Source organism: Triticum urartu, chromosome 3, assembly GCF_003073215.2.
Source record: "Triticum urartu cultivar G1812 chromosome 3, Tu2.1, whole genome shotgun sequence".
NCBI classification, from domain to species: Eukaryota; Viridiplantae; Streptophyta; class Magnoliopsida; order Poales; family Poaceae; genus Triticum; species Triticum urartu.
Genome location: NC_053024.1, coordinates 568,650,206 through 568,662,737, shown reverse-complemented (window position 1 = coordinate 568,662,737; position 12,532 = coordinate 568,650,206).

The window sequence follows — 12,532 nt, the reverse complement described above, 5'->3', positions numbered from 1 at the left end:
ACATCCTGGAAGCACCGCTAGGTGCAAGACCCACTGCAGGAGCAACTCGGGACGTTATGAATGGCTGGCAGAGCAAAGTTGATGCCTACTCGATAGTTCAGTGTGCCATGCTTTACGGCTTAGAATCGGGACTTCAAAGACGTTTTGAACGTCATGGAGCATATGAGATGTTCCAGGAGTTGAAGTTAATATTTCAAGCAAATGCCCGAATTGAGAGATATGAAGTCTCCAATAAGTTATGTAGCTGCAAAATGGAGGAGAATAGTTTTGTCGGTGAACATATACTCATAATGTCTGGGTACCACAACCACTTGACTCAACTGGGAGTTAATCTTCCTGATGATAGTGTCATTGACAAAGTTATTCAATCACTGCCACCAAGCTATAAAAGCTTCGTGATGAACTATAATATGCAAGTGATGGATAAGACAATTCCTGATCTCTTCGCAATGCTAAAAGTTGCGGAGGTAGAAATCAAGAAGGAGCATCAAGGGTTGATGGTTAACTAGTGTCATTGACAAAGTTATTCAATCACTGCCACCAAGCTATAAAAGCTTCATGATGAACTATAATATGCAAGGGATGGATAAGACAATTCCCGAGCTCTTCGCAATGCTAAAAGTTGCGGAGGTAGAAATCAAGAAGGAGCATCAAGGGTTGATGGTTAACAAGACCACTAGTTTCAAGAAAAAGGGCAAAGGGAATAAAGGGAACTTCAAGAAGAATGGAAAGCAAGTTGCTTCTCAAGTGAAGAAGCCCAAGTCTGGACCTAAGCATGAGACTGAGTGCTTCTACTGCAAAGGGACTGGTCATTGGAAGCAGAACTGCCCCAAGTATTTGATGGATAAGAAGGATGGCAAAGAGAATTGTATATTTGATATACATGTTATTGATGTGTACATTACTAATGCTCGTAGTAGCGCCTGGGTATTTGATACTGGTTCTGTTGCTCATATTTGCAACTCAAAACAGGGGCTACAGATTAAATGAAGATTGGCTAAGGACGAGGTGATGATGCGCGTGGGAAATGGTTCCAAAGTCCATGTGATCGCTGTCGGCATGCTACCTCTACATCTACCATCGGGATTAGTTTTAGACCTGAATAATTGTTATTTGGTGCCAGCGTTAAGCATGAACATTATATCTGGGTCTTGTTTGATGCGAGACGGTTATTCATTTAAATCAGAAAATAATGGTTGTTCTATTTATATGAGTAATATCTTTTATGGTCATGCACCCTTGATGAGTGGTCTATTTTTGTTGAATCTCGATTCTAGTGATACACATATTCATAATATTGAAGCCAAAAGATGCAAAGTTAATAATGATAGTGCAACTTATTTGTGGCACTGTCGTTTAGGTCATATTGGTGTAAGGCGCATGAAGAAACTCCATGTTGATGGGCTTTTGGAATCACTTGATTATGAATCACTTGATGCTTGTGAACCATGCATCATGGGCAAGATGACTAAGACTCCGTTCTCAGAAACAATGGAGTGAGCAACTGACTTATTGGAAATAATACATACTGATGTATGCGGTCCGATGAGTGTTGAGGCTCGCGGTGGGTATCATTATTTTCTGACCTTCACAGATGATTTGAGAAGGTATGGGTATATCTACTTGATGAAACATAAGACTGAAACATTTAAAAAGTTCAAAGAATTTCAGAGTGAAGTGGAAAATAATCGTAACAAGAAAATAAAGTTTCTACGATCTGATCGTGGAGGTGCATATTTGAGTTATGAGTTTGGTCTTCATTTGAAACAATGTGGAATAGTTTCGCAACTCACGCCACCTGGAACACCATAGTGTAATGGTATGCCCGAACGTCGTAACCGTACTTTATTAGATATGGTGTGATCAATGATGTCTCTTACTGATTTACCGCTATCGTTTTGGGGTTATGCTTTAGATACGGCTGCATTCACGTTTAATAGGGCACCATCTTAATCCATTGAGATGACACCATATGAACTGTGGTTTAGCAAGAAACCTAAGCTATTGTCTCTTAAAGTTTGGGGCTGCGATTCTTATGTGAAAAAGCTTCAACCTGATAAGCTCGAACCCAAATCGTAGAAATGTGTCTTCATAGGATACCCAAAGGAAACTATTGGGTACACCTTCTATCATAGATCCGAAGGTAAGATATTCATTGCTAAGAATGGATCCTTTCTAGAGAAGGAGTTTCTCTCGAAAGAAGTGAGTGGGAGGAAAGTAGAACTTGATGAGGTAATTGTACCTTCTCTCGAATTGGAAAGTAGTTCATCACAGAAATCACTTCCGGTGATTCCTACACCAATTAGTGAGGAAGCTGATGATGATGATCATGAAACTTCAGATCAAGTTACTACCAAACCTCGTGTGTCAACCAGAGTACGATCCGCACCAGAGTGGTACGGTAATCCTGTTCTGGAGGTCATGTTACTTGACCATGACGAACCTAAGCGATGATGAGCCCAGATTCCGCGAAATGGTTTGAGGCCATGAAATCTAAGATGGGATCTGAGGGAGTCCTGTATTAGGGGGTCTCCGGACAGCGGGACTATATCCTTTGGCCGGACTGTTGGACTATGAAGATACACGATTGAAGACTTTGTCCCGTGTCCGGATGGGACTTTCCTTGGCGTGGAAGGCAAGCTTGGCAATACGGATATGTAGATCTCCTCCCTTGTAACCGACTCTGGGTAACCCTAGCCCCCTCCGGTGTCTATATAAACCGGAGGGTTTAGTCCGTAGGACAACATACAATCATACCATAGGCTAGCTTCTAGGGTTTAGCCTCCATGATCTCGTGGTAGATCAACTCTTGTAATACTCATATTATCAAGATCAATCAAGAAGGACGTAGGGTATTACCTCCATCGAGAGGGCCCGAACCTGGGTAAACAGCGTGTCCCCTGCCTCTTGTTACCATCCGCCTTAGACGCACAGTTCGGGACCCCCTACCCGAGATCCACCGGTTTTGACACCGACATTAGTGCTTTCATTGAGAGTTCCACTGTGCCGTCACCGTAAGGCTTGATGACTCCTTCAATCATCGGTGACGATGCGGTCCAGGGTGAGGTTTTCCTCCCCGGACAGATCTTCATATTCGGCGGCTTCGCACTGCGGGCCAACTCACTTGGACATCTGGAGCAGATCGAGGGCTACGCCCCTAGCCATCAGGTCGGGTTCGGAAACTTAAACTACACTGCCGACATCTGCGGAGACTTGATCTTCGATGAATTCGAGCCCATGTCGGGTGCGCCGCACAATCACGACGAGCATGACGTAACTCTGCCGTCAGATAGTGTTCGGGAGATCACACCTGCAACTACTCCGGCCCTCAATCCGGAGCAAATTGCGCCATCCGAGGATGGGGGGTAGACCCTGCCATGGAGGCCGCACTCTCAGTGGCGATGGAGCCGGATACTGACTTCACCCCTTACGAGAGCCGTGTTGCCGAACTACTGGATTCGTCTCCGGCCACGGACTCCGAGCCGCCTGCGTCCATGCCTATCGAATCCGATTGGGCGCCACTCATGGAGTTCACCTCCGCGGATATCTTTCAGCACTCACCTTTCGGCAACGTGCTAAATTCATTAAGGTCTCTCTCCTTGTCAGGAGATCCTTGGCCGAACTATGCCCAGCTAGAATGGGATGCAGACGACGAAGAAATTCGCTGCCCACCCACCACCCACTTAGTAGCCTCTGTCGACGATTTAACCGACATGCTCGATTTCGACTCCGAAGACATCGACGGCATGGACAATGATGCAGGAGAGGAACAGGAACCAGTGCCCACAGGGCGCTGGATAACCACTTCACCACATGACATATACATGGTGGATACACCCAAAGAAAACAATGACGAAGAACGGTAGGATGCAGCGAAGAATAGCTCCCCCGAGAAGCAATCAAAGCGTCGGCGTAGGCACCGCTCAAAATCCCGCCTCGACAAAAACAACGATAATAGCGCGAGAGAAAATAACACTCCAGTCGACTCCAGAGGAAACGACGACCACATTGACCCAGCGGCAGAGCACGATGAAACTGCAAACAGCGAACATAGTACGGATCCGATGTCCGAACACGGCGATGCCGAAGATAAACCTCATCAAACCCCCTCTGGGGAGGATAACAGTCCGGATGAAGATGCACACATCATCCCGGAAATGCACTTGGAGCAAGAGAACCTCCGCAGAAGGCTTATTGCCACAGCGAGGAGTCTGAAGAAGCAGAAGCGAAGGCCTAAGGCCGCACAAAATATGCTCAACAGCAGGTGGAACAAAGTTCTCGACAATGAAGAAAAGTATGGTAAAAGTTACCATAAAAAGACCTATCCAAATCGCAAGCTATTACCTGAATTCGACGATGAGGCCTTAGAGCCCACACAACCAAAAAATAAAACGGCCAACCGGCCGGATCAACCACCTTGTGGCCGCGATGGAGCAGCTAACAAGGCCGCACATAAGTCAACACACGATCTATGTGAGGACTTGCGCCAAAAATCCAGTATGACCAGATCCATCTATGGATCTAGGAAGCGCACTCCGGCACAAAATCAAAACCGAATACTACAACCGTCCGAACGCCATGATGCATCCAAATATAGGCGTGCCGCACACCCCCTATGTTTCACCAATGAGGTGCTGGACCACGAATTTCCAGAAGGATTCAAAACCAGTGAACATAGAGGCGTATGATGGGACCACAGACCCTGGGGTCTGGATTGAGGACTTTATCCTCCATATCCATATGGCTTGCGGAGACGATCTCCACGCCATCAAGTACTTGCCCCTCAAGCTTAAAGGACCAGCTCGGCACTGGCTGAAAAGCCTCCCCGAAAACTCAATTGGAAGTTGGGAGGAGCTCGAGGATGCTTTTAGGGCTAATTTTCAAGGGACCTATGTCCGACCTCCGGATGCAGACGATTTAAGTCATATAATTCAACAGCCCGGAGAGTCAGCCCGAAAGCTTTGGAACAGGTTTCTCACTAAGAAGAACCAAATCGTCGACTGTCCGGATGCCGAAGCCTTAGCAGCTTTCAAGCACAGCGTCCCAGACGAATGGCTCACCAGACACCTCGGCCAAGGAAAACCGAGAACAATGGCAGCCCTGACAAGCCTCATGACCCGCTTTTGCATGGGCGAAGATAGCTGGTTAGCCCGCAGTAGCACCAGCGACCCAAGCACATCCGAAGTCAGGGATGGCAATGGAAAACCATGACGCAGTAAAAGCAAGCGTCGAAATAAAGAAGACAGGCCAGATAATACGGCGGTAAACGCCGGATTCAGGGGCTCTCGACCAGGTCAGCGGAAAAAGCCTTTCAAGGGCAGCAGAGATGGACCGTCCAGCCTAAACAAGATTCTAGACAAACTATGTCAGATTCATGGCACCCCCGATAAATGTGCAAATCACACCCATAGAGAATGCTGGGTCTTCAAGCAGGCCGGTAAGCTAAACGCCGAACACAAGGGGAGGGAGACACCAAGCGAAGACGAGGACGAACCTCGCCAGCAAAGCACTGGAGAACAGAAAAAATTCCCACCAGAGGTTAAAACAGTAAACATGATCCACGTGACGAAGAGGAGAAGCAAACACGCACTCCGAGACATACGCGCCATAGAGCCCTTCACCCCTAAGTTCAACCCCTGGTTGGCCTACCCGATCACTTTTGATCGCAGGGATCACCCAACAAGCATCCGGCATGAAGGAATAGCTGCCTTGGTGTTAGACCCAATAATAAACGGATACCATCTCACACGAGTCCTTATGGACGGCGGCAGTGGTCTAAATCTGATATATCCGGACACAGTCCGCAAAATGGGGATAGACCCGACAAAAATCACCCACAGTAATACTACCTTCAAGGGAGTAATACCAGGCCCAGAGGCCTGCTCCATGGGCTCTCTAATACTAGAGGTTGTATTTGGTTTACCAGACAACTACCGAAGTGAGAAGTTAGACTTCGACATTGCTCCATTCCGAAGCGGCTATCAAGCACTACTCGGAAGAAACAGCTTTCACTCGTTTTAATGCGGTACCACATTACTCTTCTCTTAAGCTTAAGATGCCTGGTCCACGTGGCACCATCACAGTTGGTGGAAATATTGAGCGTTCTCTATGCGCGGAAGAACGTGCGGCGGCTTTAACAGTCGAGCACTAGACGGCCTCACCAACCATAATGAATGACAGGTCGTCAAGACCGCGGACACGGTTCGACGAGTCTGGCGCATCACTAGATATACCTGAGATTGGTTTGATGGTTAAATCCTCATAGATGGTACTAGGGGCTTCCCACGTGTAATCAGGGCTCGTTTGGCTCAACTTGACTTATCATGAATTTTAACGGTTTATCGAGCATAACCAATTTTTTGGCACGACAACTTTCACCTAAGTTCTTCTCTTTTACAGATGACAATCGTGCTGCACCCGTCCAGGACACGGCACAACGGAGACATAGGCGCAGACATGCAGCAGGGACCCGCTCAAAGGTTTCTTTTCAGATTAAGACCCTGCGTAAACCTTTTTTACTGTCTCTTGTTGTTCACATCCTCCGGATACTCAATACAACCGAAAAGGATGCTGAAGTTATTGGCATTTCACCACGTCAGAATACTGCACGTACCTGGACACTCGGGGTTTATTATTAAGGGCATTGTTCAGCCCGGCATATGTTATAAAGACCGAATACCTTAGGGAGTGTTCGGTGTCGCGAGTTTGGTCTTATATGCATCAGCTCCGAATCATGTCTTTGGTCAAATGTTGGGTTTGCTCGGCTCCCGTGTTTTTCTACCTTACGTTCCGCTCTATCGACTAAGGCGGCACCGGGAGAACTACTACGATTGTGCCCTAGTTCATCCGGATGAGCACCTCAGTAGAGAAAGCCGAAAATTGACTGTCATGATAAAGCCCGAGACTGGTCAACCACTCGATGACTTAGAGGAATCTTCGGGATTCCTTCGCATTAACGAAGGGCCGTTTCTCGGTCATGTATGTACGCGCACCATATTCGGACAAGCGCGGAAGTACCAAGGGCTATATAGTAGTCCCACCGTCAAACTCCTATGGCTAAGTGAAAGTGTTAAAGCAATATAGTTCGATTGCCTCGTTCGCTGCGCTACCACCTCCTTAATGGACCAAGATGCTGGATCAAGTGCGAATACATGTTTTTTGCGAACAACCCCACATTATATGTGTGGGGGCTGAAGCCGACGACTGCAAACTTTCAGGTTATATACATATATACATAAACGGCCACACAGGAGGCACCATAATACTTTCAGGCAAAAGTATAAACACAGCCTTTACAATTCAATAAAACATTGTTTTTACAATGGGAATACATGTCACTAGACATAATATTCTTCGAGTACTGAGCCTCTATTGAACGAGCGCCTTCAAGGACTTCTTCAAAGTAGTGCTCGGCAGATACTCGGCCCACGACCGAACTCTGGGTTGCAATAGCGGTGGCCTCCATCTCCGCCCAGTATGTCTTGACACGGGCAAGTGCCATCCACGCACCCTCTATGCACGCCGACCTCTTCATAGCATCGATGTGCGGCACAGCACCAAGGAATTGTTGCACTAAACTAAAATAACTATTCGGCCTTGGCCCTTCCGGCCACAGATGATCCACAACAGACCTCATGGCAAGTCCGGATAACCTATGTAGCTCGGCCCACTCGGCCATTCGCTCATTCAACAGCAGCGGACGCACTGGAACATTGAACTGTGACCAGAACAACTTTTCCACTTCACGATCTTTTTGATCCTTGAAGTACTCGGCCGCATCAGCAGCACTTGCTGCCAAATCCACGTATGCGTCTGCAGAACTCCATAGTTGATCAAGAGGGGCATACTTCGGATCTCTGAACTTTGTCCGCAACAAAATGGGCTTCCCAGCCGCGATATCTCCAGCTTGACGCAGCTCCTCCTTTGCCGCTCTAATTTTGGAGCGGGCATCCTTGGCTGCTACCATGGCCTTCTCCAGGTCTGTCGCCTTCGCTCGGCTCTCTTTTTCAAGAAGCTGGTAATGGTCAGCGGCATCTTTCAACTCAACAGCCATTTTGGCTACTTTTTCTTGCTTTGGCAATGCGCAGCCTGTTCGGCCCTCAGCTCTTTGACCGCCTTTAGAGCGGCCGCATCACTATTCCTGGCTTGTTCCTTGGCTCGGGAAAGTTCCGCCAGAAGGGTCTCCACGGCGGCAGCTCCATCCGCAGTCACAACATATTAAAGATACTGGCATCATGCTCCTCTTACTATGTGTTGATCACCGGAGAAATCACATACCCTGTGCCTCGTCGAGCCGCTTATTGACAAGCACGATGTCGGCATCTGCCGCATCAAATTGCCGCTTCAGCTCGGCAAACTCATCAGTCTGACTAGCCGCCGGACCTTCAGCCACCTGCACATGACAGCGGCTTGATTATTACCTGGGACTATGATCCTCTATTTGCCGCCGTTCTCGACGGCAACCAGTCTTAGGGGCTACTATTTGCATAGGGCACACCTAACGTGTGCGGTACTGTCAAAAACACACACTATTTCACGTACCTCAAAGCCTTTCAGCAGACTCATAAAAGCTTCGTGCAACCCGCTTTCGGCGGATGAAATCCTCTCAATCACTGTACCCATTAGCGTACGATGCGCTTCTGAGATGGCCACTTGCTCTAGAAGATCCTTCAGTGCGTCCGATCGCACACCGGACGGTTCCGGACTCTTTCTGTTGCTCTCTTTAGGAGCCGAATACTGAGGACTTCGGGTGGCCGAAGGATTATCCTCTGGCCTTGGCGGATCAGGAGAAACCCTCCGTGACGACACTTCAGGGTCGCCGCCTCATGAGGCGGGGTGGCATGGGGAGGTGTTTCGCTCTCCATCATCTCCGGAAGAAGATCCCCCGAAGACAAACTCTGTCGAGAAGGGCTACGATCTGAACTACAAAGATATATGCTTCGGTTATTGTCTTTAGAAGTAATGTAGGATATTTTTACTATTAAGTACTTTTTGGTTACTTATAGCTTGATAGAGGGCTGATCCCCTTGCGAGCACTGTGCGGCAAAAGTACCCTCCATGGCAGGACGCTCTGGCGAAGATTTCTTCCCCCTTTTGGAAACCTTTGTTTCCGGGTCTTCAGAGGTGGTCCTCTTCCTTCCTTGGGGAGAGGGAATTTCAGATTCTTCTCCCTGGTTATCCTCCTTCGCGGAGGCGCTAATTCCCCCGGTTTGGATGAATAATGAGTGAGGGTTGCTTTCAGCCTCTTTATTCCCCCCTTTATCTTCCCCTGAGGGCGCCTGATAAGGCACCGGCTCGAGCATTCTGGCTAGTACTGGATTTGCTGAGCCTTCGGGAAGGGGGGCCGAACACCTGATCATCTTCACCTTTGTTACCCAGTCCTGGTCAAGGAGCAACTTCTCAGAATAATGTTATGATAAATAAAAAGACAACATGTTCGGCCACGGGATTACTTACTTGGGTATCTGGGCGATTACAGCTCAGACTCGCATCCTCGGTGGTGTCCGGACACTTTATTTGTGGTCTGAAGAACAATTTGTACATCTCTTCGAGCGTCATGCCGAGGAAGTGCTGAATAGTTTGCGGTCCTTCCGGGTTGAATTCCCACATACGGAGGGGTCAACGTTTGCAAGGCGGGACTCGACGAACTAGCATGACTTGCATTACCGTGACCAGGCTGACATCTCTCTCAAGGAGATCTCGGATGCGACTCTGCAATATCGGCACATCATTTACTGGCCCCCAGTTCAGCCCCTTGTTGATCCATGACGTTAGTGTGGTGGGGGCCCGAGCGAAAGGCAGGGGCGGCTACACACTTGGCACTTCGAGGAGCTGTGATATAAAACCACTCCCGTTGCCATAAACCGGACACCTCTGGGAAGGAACCCTCTGGCCACAGAACATCAGCACTTTTGCTTATTACGGCACCTCCACAGTCTGCGTGTCGCCCCTCAATCATCTTCGACTTCACATTGAAAGTCTTGAGCCACAGGCCGAAGTGTGGGGTAATGCGGAGAAAGGCCTCACACACGACGATGAGCGACGAGATGTGAAGGAGGGAATCCGGGGCCAGATCATGGAAATCCAGTCCATAATAGAACATGAGCCCCCTAACAAAGCGATCCAGAGTGAGGCCTAGCCCTCGGAGGAAGTGAGAGATAAATACAACGCTCTCGCCGGGTTCAGGAGTGGGAATGACCTGCCCACGAGCAGGCAGCCTGTGCGAGATTTCGAGGGTCAAATACCTAGCCTCTCTTAGCTTCTTGATGTCTTCCTCTGTGACAGAGGAAGGCATCCACCGACCTTGAAGGTTGGATCCGGACATGGTTGAAGGTCCGAAGCGCCTGACCTGAGCCTTGGGTGTTGGAACTTGAGGCGGGGAAGGATTCGATCGAGTACGAGAGGGAAAAAAGGACAGGCCTTGGCCTCTTTATAAAGAGGGTGAATATCAAGCGTCCTCCTCGTGGCCGTTTGGGACTTGCCTAAAATCGAGGAGTCATACCAACGGGCATGGTTGGGTTACCCACGTCCGTATTGATGAGAATCCCGTAATAAGGGGAACACGATCTCTGCTTTGACAAGACATGTTAAGAAAACCGCCTCATGATATGTGCAGTGCTGGTTGGAAAAAACGGTTCGAATAAAGACCAGGCCATGGCATGATGTCATGTTGCTAAACGTGTCAGCAGATTAGATTTGTGGAAATATTATTCTCTCTACGGTGGTATGTGGAACATATTTTGCAGAGCCAGACACTATTCTTATGTTCAAAATCTTCTATGGAGTATTCGGAAGAAGAACCCGCCTTGCAATGCCGAAGACAAATCTGCGCGTCGGACTCACCGTCATTGAAGCCTGGTTCAGGGGCTACTGAGGAGGTCCTGGATTAGGGGGTCTCCGGACAGCCGGACTGTTGGACTATGAATATACAAGATTGAAGACTTTGTCCCGTGTCCGGATGGGACTTTCCTTGGTGTGGAAGGCAAGCTTGGCAATACGGATATGAAGATCTCCTCCCTTGTAACCGACTCTGGGTAACCCTAGCCCCCTCCCATGTCTATATAAACCGAAGAGTTTAGTCCGTAGGACAACATACAATCATACCATAGGCTAGCTTCTAGGGTTTAGCCTCCACGATCTTGTGGTAGGTCAACTCTTGTAATACTCATATTATCAAGATCAATCAAGCAGGACGTAGGGTATTACCTCCATCGAGAGGGCCCGAACCTGGGTAAACATCGTGTCCCCTGCCTCCTGTTACCATCCACCTTAGACGCACAGTTCGGGACCCCCTACCCGAGATCCGCCGGTTTTGACACCGACAGGATCCATGTATGAGAACAAAGCGTGGACTTTGGTTGACTTGCCCGATGATCGGCAAGCCATAGAGAATAAATGGATCTTTAAGAAGAAGACTGATGCTGACGGTATTATTATTGTCTACAAAGCTCGACTTGTTGCAAAAGGTTTTCGACAAGTTCAAGGAATTGACTACAATGAGACCTTCTCACCGATAGCGATGCTTAAGCCTGTCCGAATCATGTTAGCAATTTCTGCATTTTATGATTATGAAATTTGGCAAATGGATGTCAAAACTGTATTCCTTAATGGATATCTGAAAGAAGAGTTGTATATGATGCAACCAGAAGGTTTTATCGATCCTAAAGGTGCTAACAAAGTGTGCAAGCTCCAGCGATCCATTTATGGAATGGTGCAAGCCTCTCGGAGTTGGAGTATACACTTTGATAGTGTGATCAAAGCATATGGTTTTATACAGACTTTTGGAGAAGCCTGTATTTACAAGAAAGTGAGTGGGAGCTCTGTAGCATTTCAATATTATATGTGGATGACATATTGTTGATTGGAAATAATACAGAATTTATGGATAGCATAAAAGGATACTTGAATAAGAATTTTTCAATGAAAGACCTCGGTGAAGCTGCTTATATATTGGGCATCAAGATCTATAGAGATAGATCAAGACGCTTAATTGGACTTTCACAAAGCACATACCTTGATAAAGTTTTGAAGAAGTTCAAAATGGATCAGTCAAAGAAAGGGTTCTTGCCTGTGTTACAAGGTGTGAAGTTGAGTCAGACTCAATGCCCGACCACTATAGAAGATAGAGAGAAAATGAAAGTCATTCCCTATTCCTCAGCCATAGGGTCTATCATCTATGCAATGTTGTGTACCAGACCTGATGTGTGCCTTGCTATTAGTTTAGCAGGGAGCTACCAAAGTAATCCAGGAGTGTATCACTAGACAGCGGTCAAGAACATCCTAAAATACTTGAAAAGGACTAAGGATATGTTTCTTGTTTATGGAGGTGACAAAGATCTTGTCATAAATGGTTACGTCAATGCAAGCTTTGACACTGATCCGGATGACTGTAAGTCACTAACCGGATACGTATTTATATTGAATGGTGGAGCTGTTAGTTGGTGCAGTTCCAAGCAAAGCATCGTGGCGGGATCTACGTGTGAAGCGGAGTATATAGCTGCTTCGGAAGCAACAAATGAAGGAGTCTGGATGA